This window comes from Myxine glutinosa, chromosome 9 (genome assembly GCF_964187855.1).
Source record: "Myxine glutinosa chromosome 9, kmMyxGlut1.1, whole genome shotgun sequence".
Taxonomy (NCBI): Eukaryota; Metazoa; Chordata; class Myxini; order Myxiniformes; family Myxinidae; genus Myxine; species Myxine glutinosa.
The window spans coordinates 56,545,639-56,560,438 of NC_136269.1; the positions used below are offsets into that span (position 1 = coordinate 56,545,639).

The window sequence follows — 14,800 nt, forward strand, 5'->3', positions numbered from 1 at the left end:
GTCCCAAACCCATCCCTCTCTGTACCCACCATACCCAGTCGTACCCAGCTGCTCCTGGACTCTGTGTCCTTTCCTCCTGACAAGGTGGAAAAGTTTCTGTCAACCCTCGACTCTGATTCTGCAACTGGTCCTGACGGCATCAGCCCACGGGTCCTAAAATCATGTTCTTCCGCTCTTTCACTCCCTCTTTCTGTTCTCTTCACCCTCTCTTTTGCTCAAGGTCATCTGCCATCTGCTTGGAAATCAGCCAACATCACCGCTTTGCACAAAAAAGGTGCAAAAACAGATCCCAGCAACTACAGACCAATCAGCCTTCTCCCAATTATCAGCAAAGTCATGGAATCCATCATTGCTTCAGATATGAAATCTTTCCTCTTCTCCAATGGCTTGATCTCTGATCAACAATTTGGTTTCAGACCTGGTCACTCTACTCTGGACATGCTGCTTCTGCTTTCTCAACAATGGATGGAGGTCCTCAACGCCAAACAGGAAATTAGAGCTGTCTCCCTTGACATTTCACGTGCCTTCGATACGGTCTGGCACCCTGCTCTGCTCACCAAACCCTCCTCCTTTGGTATCCATGGAAATCTCCACGCATGGCTGGCGGACTTCCTCTCTGGTCGTAGTCAACGTGTGGCCCTGAATGGGTTTCTCTCATCTCCTCTTCCTGTTCAGGCTGGAATTCCCCAAGGTAGTGTTCTGGGCCCTGTGCTTTTTCTGGTCTTCATCAATGATCTCTCTGACTCTCTTGAAAATCCTCTCTATCTCTTTGCTGACGACTCTACTCTCTGTCGCTCCATTCCTCATTCCTCAGATCGGCAGTCTGCAGCCTCCTCACTCTCTGCAGACCTGGACAAAATCACAGACTGGGCAAACAAATGGAACATGTCTTTCAATCCTGATAAATCTCACACTCTTACGATGTCTCTCCGAAAAGACCGACTGGAAAACCCTCCCATCCACTTTCTGAATAATCCTCTCCAAGAAGTTCTGTCACTCAAGCTTTTGGGTCTCACTATTTGCCATGATCTTTCCTGGGAAAACCACATTTCAAATCTGGCCTCCAAAGCCAGTCGCCGACTGGGCATCCTCCGTCGTGTGAAGTCCTTCCTTGGCACACCTGAGCTCCTCACCACATACAAGGCTTTCATCCGCAGCTCTATGGAATACTGCTCTCCCCTCTGGTCTGGTGCTCCTGCCTCACACCTAGCCCGTCTTCACGCTGTTGAAACCAAAGCGTTCAGAATCATTGGAATCTCCCGCGATGAAGCTAACTCCAAGGGCCTTTCACTCACTCACTCACCGCAGGCAGGTTGGTGGTCTTTCCGTCTTCTACCGACTCCTCTCTGGCCTTGCCCCCCCAGCCCTCTCTGGGCTCTGTCCCCCAAATATTCCTACAGGTCGCACAAGATCTGCCTGCAACCCTCTTATGGTTAAACTGCCAAAATCAAGACTTTCTGCTCACCTTCACTCCTTCATTCCTCTTTTCTCCCGCCTCTGGAACAAACTCCCTCACTCTCTTCAATCCCACTCCACCCTCCAGGTCTTTAAAACAGCTGTTCACCACCATCTCTTATCCTCCCCCATCCAAAACCTTGATCTTTTCTACCCCCGCTAATTTCGGTCCCCATGTGTTTTATACCTCTCCCCCCCTCCCCTTCCCACGCCTCCTGCCCCCAAGCCCTCTCCCTCCCACACTTCTCCCTGCTCTCAAATGTTGTGGCTGTGTGCTTCCCCTTCTCTCCCCATCTTGGCTTCCGCTCCTTCTTTTGTATACTTTGTTTGTCTGGTTGATTTGTTTGTGAAATAAATGTTAGCTCTTTCACGAGCCTCGATTCAGTATACAAAAAAAAAAAAAAAAAAAAAAAAAATCCCTGAACAAATTCTAAATTCCTGTCCTGACTAACACGGGAAAGACAATGACAAAACACCTGGTGTAATCCTGGCTGAGAGGCTGCTTTTGGCAGCACTGAATCTACCTTTGGGCAGAAAACCAGTTAGTTAATCATACTACAAACTAACACCTTGTTACATTTGCTGTCAATAATTCTTCAAATATCTTCAGAAGTATCTAATCAAATTTTAATTTGGACATCATGAAACATTATTTCCTCCAATAGAGTAGTTAAAATCCACTTTTTTGCTCTTTTCATACAACTAAAAGTTGAACTTCCTGTCAACAGGCAACAAACTTTTCTTTTCACATGAAAATTAATTCATATTGCTCCTTTTTGTTTAGCAAGAGCAATTCTAACAAAGGAAAATTTGGTATGGGACTTTCGAAATGACGTCTTCATGCTAATGAGGCCTTTTTTAGTGACCAGTTTCTGCTCGTCAGGGCACTTCTACCTTGCCATTGCTAGCACAATATCTAAATGAGATTGTATTTTTTGCGTGCGGGCGTGTGTGTGTAAGCGAAGGACCGCATTCGAATTTGGTGTGCGGGTGCAACCCACGTCATAATCCAAGATGGCCGCCGCCATATATGTCTGATGCCATGTATGTCTGAACCTTGTGAGATGAATATCTTGAAAAATAAGCGAAGTACCAACGTCTAATCTGGTGTGTGGGTGTATCTCAGCATAAGGAAGAACGCAATTGAAAATTGGGTCGCCACGTCAAAATCCAAGATGGCCGCCGCCATGTATGTCTGAACCTTGTGAGATGAATATCTTGAAAAATAAGCGAAGTACCAACTTCTAATTTGGTGTGTCCGTGTATCTCGGCATAAGGAAGAACGCTGTTGAAAATTGGGTCGCCACGTCAAAATCCAAGATGGCCGCCGCCATGTATGTCTGAACCTTGTGAGCGGAATATCTTGAAAAATAAGCGAAGTATCAACTTCTAATCTGGTGTGTGGGTGTATCTAGGCATAAGGAAGAACGCTACTGAAAATTGGATCGCCACGTCAAAATCCAAGATGGCCACGTCCATGAATGTCTGAACCTTGTGAGCGAAATATCATATCATAGCATGTTTTCTGCGTCTTCCACTTTGTCAACTCACATCACTTCACCGACGGGGGACCTAGGCGTAACGCACGCACGCATGCGCACACACACACACACGCATGCACACACACACACACACACACACACACACACACACACACACACACACACACACACACACACACACACACACACACACGCACACACACACACACACTAGTTTCTGTTGTGGCCCCGGATCCAGAGCTAGACTGTGGGAAGTGCTTTATGGTCCGTATGTTTTGAGTAGGTTAGATTGTCATGTAACAGGGACCTGTCAGAGTAAGTTGTTTGTTACACTTGCTGCTGGGGAGGCAGTGTATGCAATTTATAGATAGGGTAGACAGATTAATTTTGGATGTGCAAACCCCTCTAGTTTGTGAACAGGGCTATGTGAGGACTGCCCATCGCAAAGGCACAAGTCACATTTGTGTGACCAGGCTGATTTTGATCTCTCTGGCCAGTGTGTGCCAGCCATGGCTCGCAGTGTGCTGTGAATCCAGAAGTGGCAATGGACATTTATATTTATTGGGCTCGCTCCATGGGTGAGACAGCCCAAAAAAAAGCTCTGCCCAGGAGGAGGGGGAGAACTGAGACCAGGAGGAAGAGGAGGCCTCCTGTGGAAAGAGGACGAGCAATTCAACGGCCGACCAGGAATCAAACTCAGGACCCTAGGATCCCAAGCCAGCCATTCTAACCTATAAGCCAACACCAGGCTTCTATCGGTGTTCAGAAGAACCCAAACAAAATAATGTCTTCCTCAGGGAGGTTTACCTGACACCCCTATGTAAATAATAGCTGGCACAAGCTTTGTGCGTTTTCATGTTGAAAAGATGTCCTTTGTCGAAAAGTTGTTTACCGTTACTTGGTAATAACACACAGCATCATCTTTTCAATTGCAGACATCCATTACATAAATCACCAAGCCTGCCATGTTCAGAGGAGGCACTCCCACAAGGCTCAAAGTCCATTCACTGGTAGCAATCTGCCGGGGGTTTGTGCAGCACACACCCATCCACTCGGGTCTTGCACTGGCACAAATGGTCGGGAGTCTGTAGTATGGGCAGCTGCCCATTCGATGAGCTGATCAATTTATCCAGGTCTTTCGTTATGCAGAGGCACAGCCTTCTCTCTCAGTTACTTTTCCAATTATTTTCAGGTTATTTTAGAAACATTGTGAGCCATTTTAGGGAACAACCACCATCTCGCACACACAACATACTGTTACGGTTATGGGGGTAGGCAATGGATTACCTTAGTCCAGGTAAAATTGTATAGGTAGTGTGCTCCGACTAACGTGAAGCAGAAGAGCCACCATGTATCATAAGTAGGGATCCGTTAGACCAGATGTCGTGCAAGTGTATCTTTGTCCCCATGACGAGGGAGGGGATATGTTAATTAGTTAGGGATTAATGGTAAATTCCCTGTAAATGGCCTCTGTGATTTCTCCTTTGTTCGTTATATGACACACACCACACCCACCATGCACTCAATCCTAAAATAACATTAAATAAAAACAACCGGAACAGGACATTGAACAATACCGCTGGTGCCGCCAGCCACCACATCAGAACATCAAGCAGGCAACTCCATGAGGCCACGCCCTGAATAAGTGATTGGTTAGGGTACCATAGAGCGATGAGATGGGACTCGCTGAAAGGAGCATGGCGGACATCGTTAGATGACGTAATAGCCCTGGGTACAAAAGACTTGGGTCCTGACATTTTCCCTCTCTCCAGGCTGGCCTCGATTACGAGCAGTTATATCCGGCATCCCTCTGGCTTCCTGGTGTTTGTGGAAGGCAGACGCAGTCGCGCAATTTGTCTTGGTGGTCCCTGGCTTTCATAGGTTCGAGCGACCGCATTGTCCTTTCCTTGGCTCGTCGTTGCTGGTTGTGCGTCGTCTGGGTGCACTGAGAGACGTCGCTGCTGTGTGACACAGACGACGAGGACGAGCGCAGCTGGAGTGAACGAACGGCACACGATGGCCTGGTTCCGCGCACAAACTGCGTGCCAAGGCGTATTTTCCCACGCAAGGACAAGGGGGCTGTGACGATTCCCGACGGGGTTCAAGATCCGCTCAAAACAGAGTACAAAAACAAACACGCATTCTTTTCCAGTTATTTTTCCCTTTGTGTTGTATACAAGTCTGTGTGGAGGGTCCCTCGATTAGGAATTTTAGTTTACCGTGCATTCTTTTGTTACCGGCATTTCTTTCAATACAGCCGGTATTTTTGCATTATAATTCCGTGTCGGTTTGAATCGATTACCAGAGGACGTCCAGTGGGATCCGTACAGGTAAGAGCTTCGCTGCCCTCACCCCCCATGCGTATTCACACCGCCATTGGATTGAACGCCTTGGAGTGAAAAGCTCGATCGGCTATCCATCCCCAGGGGTGTTCACCTCGGGAACGCAACAATACTCTATGCTGGCCGGAACCCCGACGTTTCTCGAGGTGGATTCCGTCATTTAAAAAGTCGTATATTATGTGTTATCTTTTACTTCTGGCATTATAAAACAGAAGCATCCCCCAAAATAACACAAACAAAACAAAACCAGCTAACTACTTCCATGATCAGGAACTGGAAACGGTTCAGTCTCTCAAACTCCCTGGGCTTATCAACCACACCACAAAGCTGGCCTCGGGCATTCAAAGTCATTTCTTGAAAAATCAGAGCTACTCAGTATACAAAGCCTTTGTCCATCCATCATTCATTGGAATATTGCTCACTCCTATGTGTTGGCACCTCAGCAACACATCCGTCTCTTGGATTCTGCGGAATCTAAAGCTCAACATGTGAATTGGAATCTACTGTGAAAAGGCTAATGCACAAGGTCTGTTGCTTTCATATCACAGGCTGGTTCGTTGTCTCTGTTTATTTATTTTTGAACCACTTCTTCTCCAATTTCGCTCTATCTGCTCTCAGTTCCATGACACCACCCCCCCCCCCCCCCCCCCAGCCACTACAATATGCACACATTCTTCCAGTAAATCCCTGCTGGTTAAACCTGCAAAATCCAGGCTGGCTGCACACCTCAACCCCTTTTATCCTCGCTACTCCCATCTATGAAACCGTATTCCGGCGGGATAGATCCTTCCCACGCTTCCCGCCATGGCTTAAACCGCTATCTCGTATCACCCTTCCCCACAAGCTTTATTAACGCACAGGTTGTAAACCTGTGCGTTATAGCGTTTGCCTGGGAATTTCGGGCGCTCAAAAGTGAAGCTAGTTTCTGTCACCCATTTCTGTCGCTCATTTCTGTCGCTCATTTCTGTCGCTCAGATGTGTAAACATGACGTCATCAAATCTATATTTATAGGATAGGTTATAGGAGATATATATGTTATAGGATAGGAATATAGGACCCAAATGACCCAGAGGACCCAAATGACCCAGAGGACCCAAATGACCCAGAGGACCCAAATGACCCAGAGGACCCAAATGACCCAGAGGACCCAAATGACCCAGAGGACCCAAATGACCCAGAGGACCCAAATGACCCAGAGGACCCAAATGACCCAGAGGACCAAAATGACCCAGAGGACCCAAATGACCCAGAGGACCCAAATGACCCAGAGGACCCAAATGACCCAGAGGACCCAAATGACCCAGAGGACCCAAATGACCCAGAGGACCCAAAGGACCCAAATGACCCAGAGGACCCAAATGACCCAGAGGACCCAAATGACCCAGAGGACCCAAATGACCCAGAGGACCCAAATGACCCAGAGGACCCAAATGACCCAGAGGACCCAAATGACCCAAATGACCCAGAGGACCCAAATGACCCAGAGGACCCAAATGACCCAGAGGACCCAAATGACCCAGAGGACCCAGAGGACCCAAATGACCCAGAGGACCCAGAGGACCCAAATGACCCAGAGGACCCAGAGGACCCAGAGGACCCAAATGACCCAGAGGACCCAAATGACCCAGAGGACCCAAATGACCCAGAGGACCCAAATGACCCAGAGGACCCAAATGACCCAGAGGACCCAAATGACCCAGAGGACCCAAATGACCCAGAGGACCCAAATGACCCAAATGACCCAGAGGACCCAAATGACCCAGAGGACCCAAATGACCCAGAGGACCCAAATGACCCAGAGGACCCAAATGACCCAGAGGACCCAAATGACCCAGAGGACCCAGAGGACCCAAATGACCCAGAGGACCCAAATGACCCAGAGGACCCAAATGACCCAAATGACCCAAATGACCCAGAGGACCCAAATGACCCAGAGGACCCAAATGACCCAAATGACCCAAATGACCCAGAGGACCCAAATGACCCAGAGGACCCAAATGACCCAGAGGACCCAAATGACCCAGAGGACCCAAATGACCCAGAGGACCCAAATGACCCAGAGGACCCAAATGACCCAGAGGACCCAAATGACCCAGAGGACCCAAATGACCCAGAGGACCCAAATGACCCAGAGGACCCAAATGACCCAGAGGACCCAAATGACCCAGAGGACCCAAATGACCCAGAGGACCCAAATGACCCAGAGGACCCAGAGGACCCAAATGACCCAGAGGACCCAAATGACCCAAATGACCCAGAGGACCCAAATGACCCAGAGGACCCAGAGGACCCAAATGACCCAGAGGACCCAAATGACCCAGAGGACCCAAATGACCCAGAGGACCCAAATGACCCAGAGGACCCAAATGACCCAGAGGACCCAAATGACCCAGAGGACCCAAATGACCCAAATGACCCAGAGGACCCAAATGACCCAGAGGACCCAAATGACCCAGAGGACCCAAATGACCCAGAGGACCCAAATGACCCAGAGGACCCAAATGACCCAGAGGACCCAAATGACCCAGAGGACCCAAATTCTATGTATGTTTCTATGATGATGTATGTTTTGGTGAAAGTACATAATGTGAATACTAGTAGCAATTTTACAAAAACCATGGCATAATTTCAAATCTTGACCCGAGATGATAATTATGCTACATCATAATTTCCATGTGCCAACCTGGGCGGAATCCAAGTGGATTCACTTGTTACTCCCATTAATCCTTCCTATCCCAACCATCTTGCTGGTTTCAGATCTGTCTCTGTCTCTGTCTCCCTATCTCGTGCACAATTGTTGTGCCGCAACCCCAATACATTGTCAATTTACTTACGCTTCCTCTGCCACTAGTCTCGCTCTTGTAAAGGAAAAAAAAAAGTGGGGGAATGGTGCAGAAGTGGGGAAGAATAAGACATGGACTAATAAAAATTATTACAATAAATGGGACTCCAGGTGTAGTTCAAATCATAGTTATTGCTGCACATTTAAATGGAAAGAAATTAATATTTCCTTTCCAAACAATAAAGTCTTCCCAGAATCAATTTGATAAAACAACTGATACAAGCTACAGGATTTTCAGATTTCAATAGAAAATAGAAATAATGAAAAAAAAAAAATTCCATTCAAATGCACCAACACTGGAAACAGTCCATATCATTCAACGTTTCATTCGTTTGTTCGTTCAACATGGCAAGACCATGTTCCACATTTGAAACCTACTTGTTGGAATGCTGCCAATCATCAAATCTGTTCCACCAACTAATAAAGTGCAAGGAGGTTTAAAGTAACTCTCCAATCTTGCGAGTACATAGTAGTCCGTGGGCTGAGTAGGGTTTACATGCACCCCCCCCCCCCCCCCCACAACTTAACTTCCCGGGTATGTCCATGTACCCCCCACCCTAGGGGTTAGGAAAAACCATGTTAACAGAAAAAAAACTCATTCCCTCATAGTTTGACCTCTGGTGACCTCATTAGTGACCTCATTTGCATATACCACATATCATTGTAAAGAGTGTCCTAGGACAAACATTTTGAGGGGTCATATGCAACCATAGGATGACTCGGTAAAAAGTTATGGCCATTTGAATTTCGCCTACCCCTAATTTTCGGAAATCACTGACACAGGGGGGGGTAACATCAAAATATGCGTGGGAGGTACCTTGGGAATGAGTTTTTTTCTGTTAACATGGTTTTTCCTAACCTCTAGGGTGGGGGGTACATGGACATACCCGGGAAGTTAAGTTGTGGGGGGGGTGCATGTAAACCCTACTCAGCCCACGGACTATAGTACAAAAGGAATGCGTTCAAGGTAACATTAACTTTGTGTGCACTGCGTCCTGGCTGACAGCATCCTACCTTGTGAAGGGTGAGGCTATTTCATTGTGAACGAGAGAGGACTCCGACAAAGTGACATCTCAGCTGTGCAAATATACTGGGTACAATGTTCAAACACCGGCAATCTTCTGGAATGAAATGCCAGACCTGCAATGATGGTGAAGACAAGCAAAACATTACAACAAGTACAAGTACCTGTTTCACCATGACTCTGCATTAATGTCCCGTCACATATTTTACCAAAAATACTGAAAGCAACAAAGTTGATTAACTTTTTTATTTCCTCCACAACAGATAAGAATTGTCTGCACTTGTCAGCTACAGAAATTTAAAATCTGACAATATCAAACATCAAAAGCCTCGACAATGTACAATGACCAATAAGCAGAAATAGAATGGATAATTTAATTGATAGAAAATAAACTCACAGAAGGCTAATCAGTACTCGTCACAGGAATAAAGCAGCTTCCCATTCGCATTGAGTATTCATTACCTCCGCTACCGAAGGTGGATGAAGGTTATGTTTCCACCCCTGTCTGTTTGTCTGTCTGTCTGACTGTGAACAGGATATCTCAAAGTTGTGGGCTCAAGGTCATCTGCCGTCTGCTTGGAAATCAACCAATACTACTCCTTTACACAAAAAGGTGCAAAAACAGATCCTTGCAACAACAGACCAATCAGCCTGCTCCCAATAATCAGCAAGGTTATGGAATCTCCAATGGCTTGATCTATAATCATCAATTTGGGTTCAGACCAGGTCACTCTACTCTGGACATGCTGCTTCTGCTGTCTCAACAATGGATGGAGGCCCTCAATGCCAATCAGGAAATCAGAGCCGTCTCCCCTGCCAAATCTCATGCCTTCGATACGGTCTGGCACCCCGCGCTGTTCACCAAACTCTCCTCTCACCAAACCGTGGAAATATCCACGCATAACTCGCAGACTCCACACATAGCCTCTCCTGTCGTAGTCAAGCTGTGGCTTTAAATTGAATTCTCTCATTTCTCCTTCCTGTCCAGGCTGGAGTTCCTCAGCACAGTGTTCTGGGCCCTGTGCTTTTTCTAATCTTCATTAATGATCTCTCCGACTCTCTGGAAAATCCTCTCTATCTTTTCACCTCACTCTCTGCCTCTCCATATCTCAACCCTCAGATCGGCAAGCAGCAGCCTCTTCCTTCTCTGCAGACCTGGATAAAATCACAAACTGTTCAAACAAGTGGAACATGTCTTTCAATCCTCAGAAATCTCAAACCCTCACTTTGTCTTTCCGAAAAGACCGTCTGGAAAACCCTCCCATCTACTTTCTCAACAATCCTCTCCAAGAATTTCTGTCACTCAAGCTTTTGGGCCTTAGCCATGCCTTTTCAGCCTTGATCTTTCCTGGGAAAACCACATTTCCAAGCTGGCCTCCAAAGCCACATACAAAGCTTTCATCCACACCTTGATGGAATACTGCTCTCCCCTCTGGGTTGGTCCTCCTGCCTCACGCTGTTGAAACCAATGCATTTCCTAATCATTGGAATCTCCAGTGATGAAGCTGATTCTGAGCCTTTCACCCTCTCACCACAGGCAGGTTGGTGGTCTTTCTGTCTTCTACAGACTCCTCTCCAGCCTAGCACCCCCTGCTCATTCCCCCAAATATTCCTGCAGGATGCACAGGATTATCAGCAACCCTCTTTTGGTGAAACTGCCAAAATCAAGACTCTCTGCTCACCTTCACTCTTTTATTCCTTTTTTTTCTCACCTCTGTAAGAAACTCCCACACTCCCTTCAATCCCACTCCCCCCTCCAGGCCTTCAAAACAGCTGTTCACCACCATCTCATACCATCATCCAAAATCTTGATCTTTGCTACCCCCATTAATCCACCCCAAATCCACCTCCTTCAAATTCCGTTTTCGTTCCTGAAAGTCCTTGTTGTGTCCATCTTGTTTATCCCATGTACCCTGCCCCAGCCCTCTCTCTTACACAGATCTCCTGATGTCCCTGTACCCTATTGTTGTTGTGCTTCCCTCTCTCTCCATATCTTGCCTCCCGCTCAATTTATTACATGTTATATGTGCTAGCTCTTATACGAGCCTCGACTCCAAAAATAAAAAATAAAAAATTGTAATTCTCTCTGCCACCGCCACCAGGTGGCGCTACATAGTACATGTTTACATCAGATAAATTATGCCCCTCCTGCCCCCACACGTCTGCATGAGGCCACGGCCACATAGCTTATGTTATCACCCACACAAAATGGTATTTGTACCCCAAGTTCGAAGTTTGTAATGTAAAAGATGCGTCCACGCATAATGAACAAAGCCACAGAGAGAGAGAAAGAGAGAATGGCTGGCACACGCACACGCACCATTTATATTATTCACAGACTCAATTTTGGAAATTAAAATTGAATGAGATTTTGTTATTACTGCAAGTATTTGGTCAAATTAAAGCAGAGACAGACACTAGGATTTTAACCAAATTCAGAATGTTACACACAAAACTAAGATGCAAAATAAGGTTAACAAAGTTGCAAGTCCTCATGAGGAAGGCAGCCCAACTACAGCTCCTAAAAATATGACATACATTTTACATTTAAATAAATAAATATGTAGATAGTGGAACGGTAAAGAGTATTTAAATAAATAAATAAAGGTGGTATGTAGGTCACGGCGATGGTAAAGTGTATATAAATAAATAATTCAAAGGTAGAGTGGAAATGGTCGTGTATATAAATAATTCAAGGTGGTATGTCAGCAGTGGAGATGGTAAAGTATTGTTACGGGTCGCGGACAAGATGTTACTTTGGGCCGAGCGGATGGTCAACCGCGACCGTTACAGGATCCCTGATTAGCCTGACTCCCCCAACGTTGACCAATCGCGCCACAGGTATTCAATCGGGAAACCTCTAAAGCGACCGAATGTAAAGAGGAAGAGAGAAGAAGACAGAGTACGGAGGAATAACAGGATTTATTATACACACAAGCAAAAAGAAAGCAGTCACGTTTATTTACAACACATAAGACGCAGGTGACACAGTGCAAATACTAGCTTACCTACAGTCTTAATTAACCCAGGACAGAACAAACAAAAGACAGACTCACGCGGGGAATGATTACAGGAATCGCAGGAGGTGGATGGCTGGAGGTGAACGCTTGGTGGAGCCAACGCGGAGCTTGGTGGAGCTTTGGTGGAGGTGAATGCTTGGTGGAGCCAACGCGGAGCTTGGTGGAGCCTTGGTGGAGGTGAACGCTTGGTGGAGCCAACGCGGAGCTTGGTGGAGCCTTGGTGGAGGTGAACGCTTGGTGGAGCCAACGCGGAGCTTGGTGGAGGGTTGGTGTGACGGGTTCTCTCTCCTTCCCTCACAAGCTTCAGGACTCTCTCTCTCTTTCTTAGTCCCACCAAGTCCAACAACTTCCTCTCTTGCTTAGTCCAACTCAAGGCCTTCCTGTCTTCTGATCTCCTCCCTCCTCGACTCTACTCAAAGCGCATCTCTTTTCGGAAACGCCCCGCCGTGGGTTATATAGGCCCCGCCCCTCAACCTTTGCGAACCTCCCCCAAACGTTCTCTCTCCGCCCTCTCAAGCCAAACCCCTTGTTCATGGTTGGTCGAGTGGGGCTGGCTCACTCCTCCCCTCTATGACGAGGTAGAGACACGCCTTTCTTCCCCAACCCTGCCTCGTGGTCAATGGCGGATGAAGGGAAAACCGCCCAAAATGCAGTTGGCAATTGGAAGGGAGGTAATTGGCAATGGCACTCGAGGCCTGGCAAAGACGAAAGGGGAAATGGAAGTTTTGGGAGTGGGAATGAAGGGAATCTATCTCTTTCACTGGTGCAATGGAGTATTTCTATTAATGGGAGACACAGCCTTATCCTAAAACACAGAATAAGATATAACTATCGAACAGGGGTATTCTATTATTGGCTGACGTGTATGCTTGTGGACTAATTATGGGATGCCCTTTTGACCTTTACACAGCTCCGGAGGCAGGAGGCGCAGAATAACCAATAATAATAATAATAAAGCACACAATCAAAAAAAACAGTCCTCATATCTGCAACACTGCACCCTCCTCCTCTTAGGCACGTACCGGGCCTACAACTTTTTATTTAGTGTGACACGTAGGTGTAGTTCCCTCTACTTTTAACCTGACCCTGAGTGCGACAGTTTTTAAAACATAAATAAATGTGTCCCGCTGCTCCATTGCACCCTGCCTAACAGACTTACGCCCACAGTTAACCGAATTACGGAATTGTTCTCAAACTATACATTTACGGTGGGGAGCATTATTTACAGTGACGTTATTTCTTATTTACAACACAACCCAGGACCTGTGTTTTTTTTTCTTTTTAGGGAACAAGAAAAAGAAATTCCTGTTGGGAGGGAGGAGACAGCACGCATTGCATCGATGCACCAGTACCAATACCACCAAAGCACCCAAAAGCACCAAAAGCACCACTCGGTGCACAGTCACCACTGTACATAATAAACACAACAAAACAACTGGTGGTGGTCTTCTCTTTTTCTGCTGGGCCGATGTTCTTCCCGACGTCTTCTGGCTTCATGCGGCCTACTTGGAAATAATAAAAAGCACAACTTGTGTTCATTTTTATTTAGGGCCTCAGGGGCCAACTAAGGGTGGTCCACCTGTTTGGCATAGGTGCCACCTTACCGAGGTCCGCAAGCAAGATTCCCTGGCCACTATGGCCGGTCTCCAACAGAGGTGCCCTGCCCCAGAACCTGGGGTCCATCAAGTGGTACTTGGCCGCAGAACAGCGGTCCGTAAAGTGGTACATCAACGCAATGCATGCTGGTTCTGAGAATCTCGTGCGCACAATGGCCACCTCACGCACGCTCCCCTCGGCGCCCAATGGCGCACAGGTCCTCAAGTGGGAGACAAAAGGGGGGAAGACAAATGAGCGAGGTGTAAGGTCACAAGGGTACACGTCAATAAAGGCAATGCAGGGTGAAGTGCGTACGGAGAGCGAAGTGAGAAAAGCTCGTCTCTACCGTACGTCACCCCCCCCTGTCACCTACACTACCCTTGCCCTTACCCCATATGTACAAAATCTACACATTTACAAATTCGTCGCTATCGTCACGTCTTCCCATATTTACCTTATACCAAATTCGTCTCCACAATCCCTCTATCCAAAATTTGCCATCACCCAATTCGTCATCAATCCTCATAAGGAGGAAGAGATGGAACAACAAAGCACAATGTCACACCCACGTCATGATGCGTCTCACATTCCAAACATTTGCACAATAAAAATAATAAAACAACCTGGCATGGTGTGGAGGTACCTGTCACCTCAGGTGAGTGGATGCAGATGGTGCGAGGAGACTTCCTAATCCTAACTATCCTCTAAATGACATTAACACACTTTACACTACCCGGGGTCTCTCCCTGCCAATCCATTGGCCATCTTACACTATGGGTTCTAAAAACCAATTCCCATTGACCAAACTGTGGTGCTTCTCAATTTGGGGTCTCACTCCCCCGATTCATCTCCCGGTGCCCTTGCACAATTTCTGGGCTGTGACGTGTAGCTCTCCCAGCAGGTCTACCCACCTGCACACCTCCACCACTGCAGTTGCCACCCGAGCTTACCTGCTCCTTACCTAACCTATCTAACTGGGGAAGGCCCCTCCTGGCTCTGTCACCCCTTGGTGCCCTCT

General features: G+C 47.0%; 1 protein-coding gene across 2 annotated transcripts in view; it reads right to left on the minus strand.

Moving 5' to 3' along the window:
• LOC137435373 (protein dispatched homolog 1) overlaps positions 1 to 14,800 on the minus strand; it is a 95,924-nt gene that overhangs the window by 59,867 nt on the left and 21,257 nt on the right. For both annotated transcript variants that reach the window (XM_068129107.2, XM_068129108.2), the window contains one exon: positions 9,157 to 9,282. The gene's annotated coding sequence lies outside the window, so the exon portion shown is untranslated. The remainder of the gene's footprint in view (positions 1 to 9,156; positions 9,283 to 14,800) is intronic.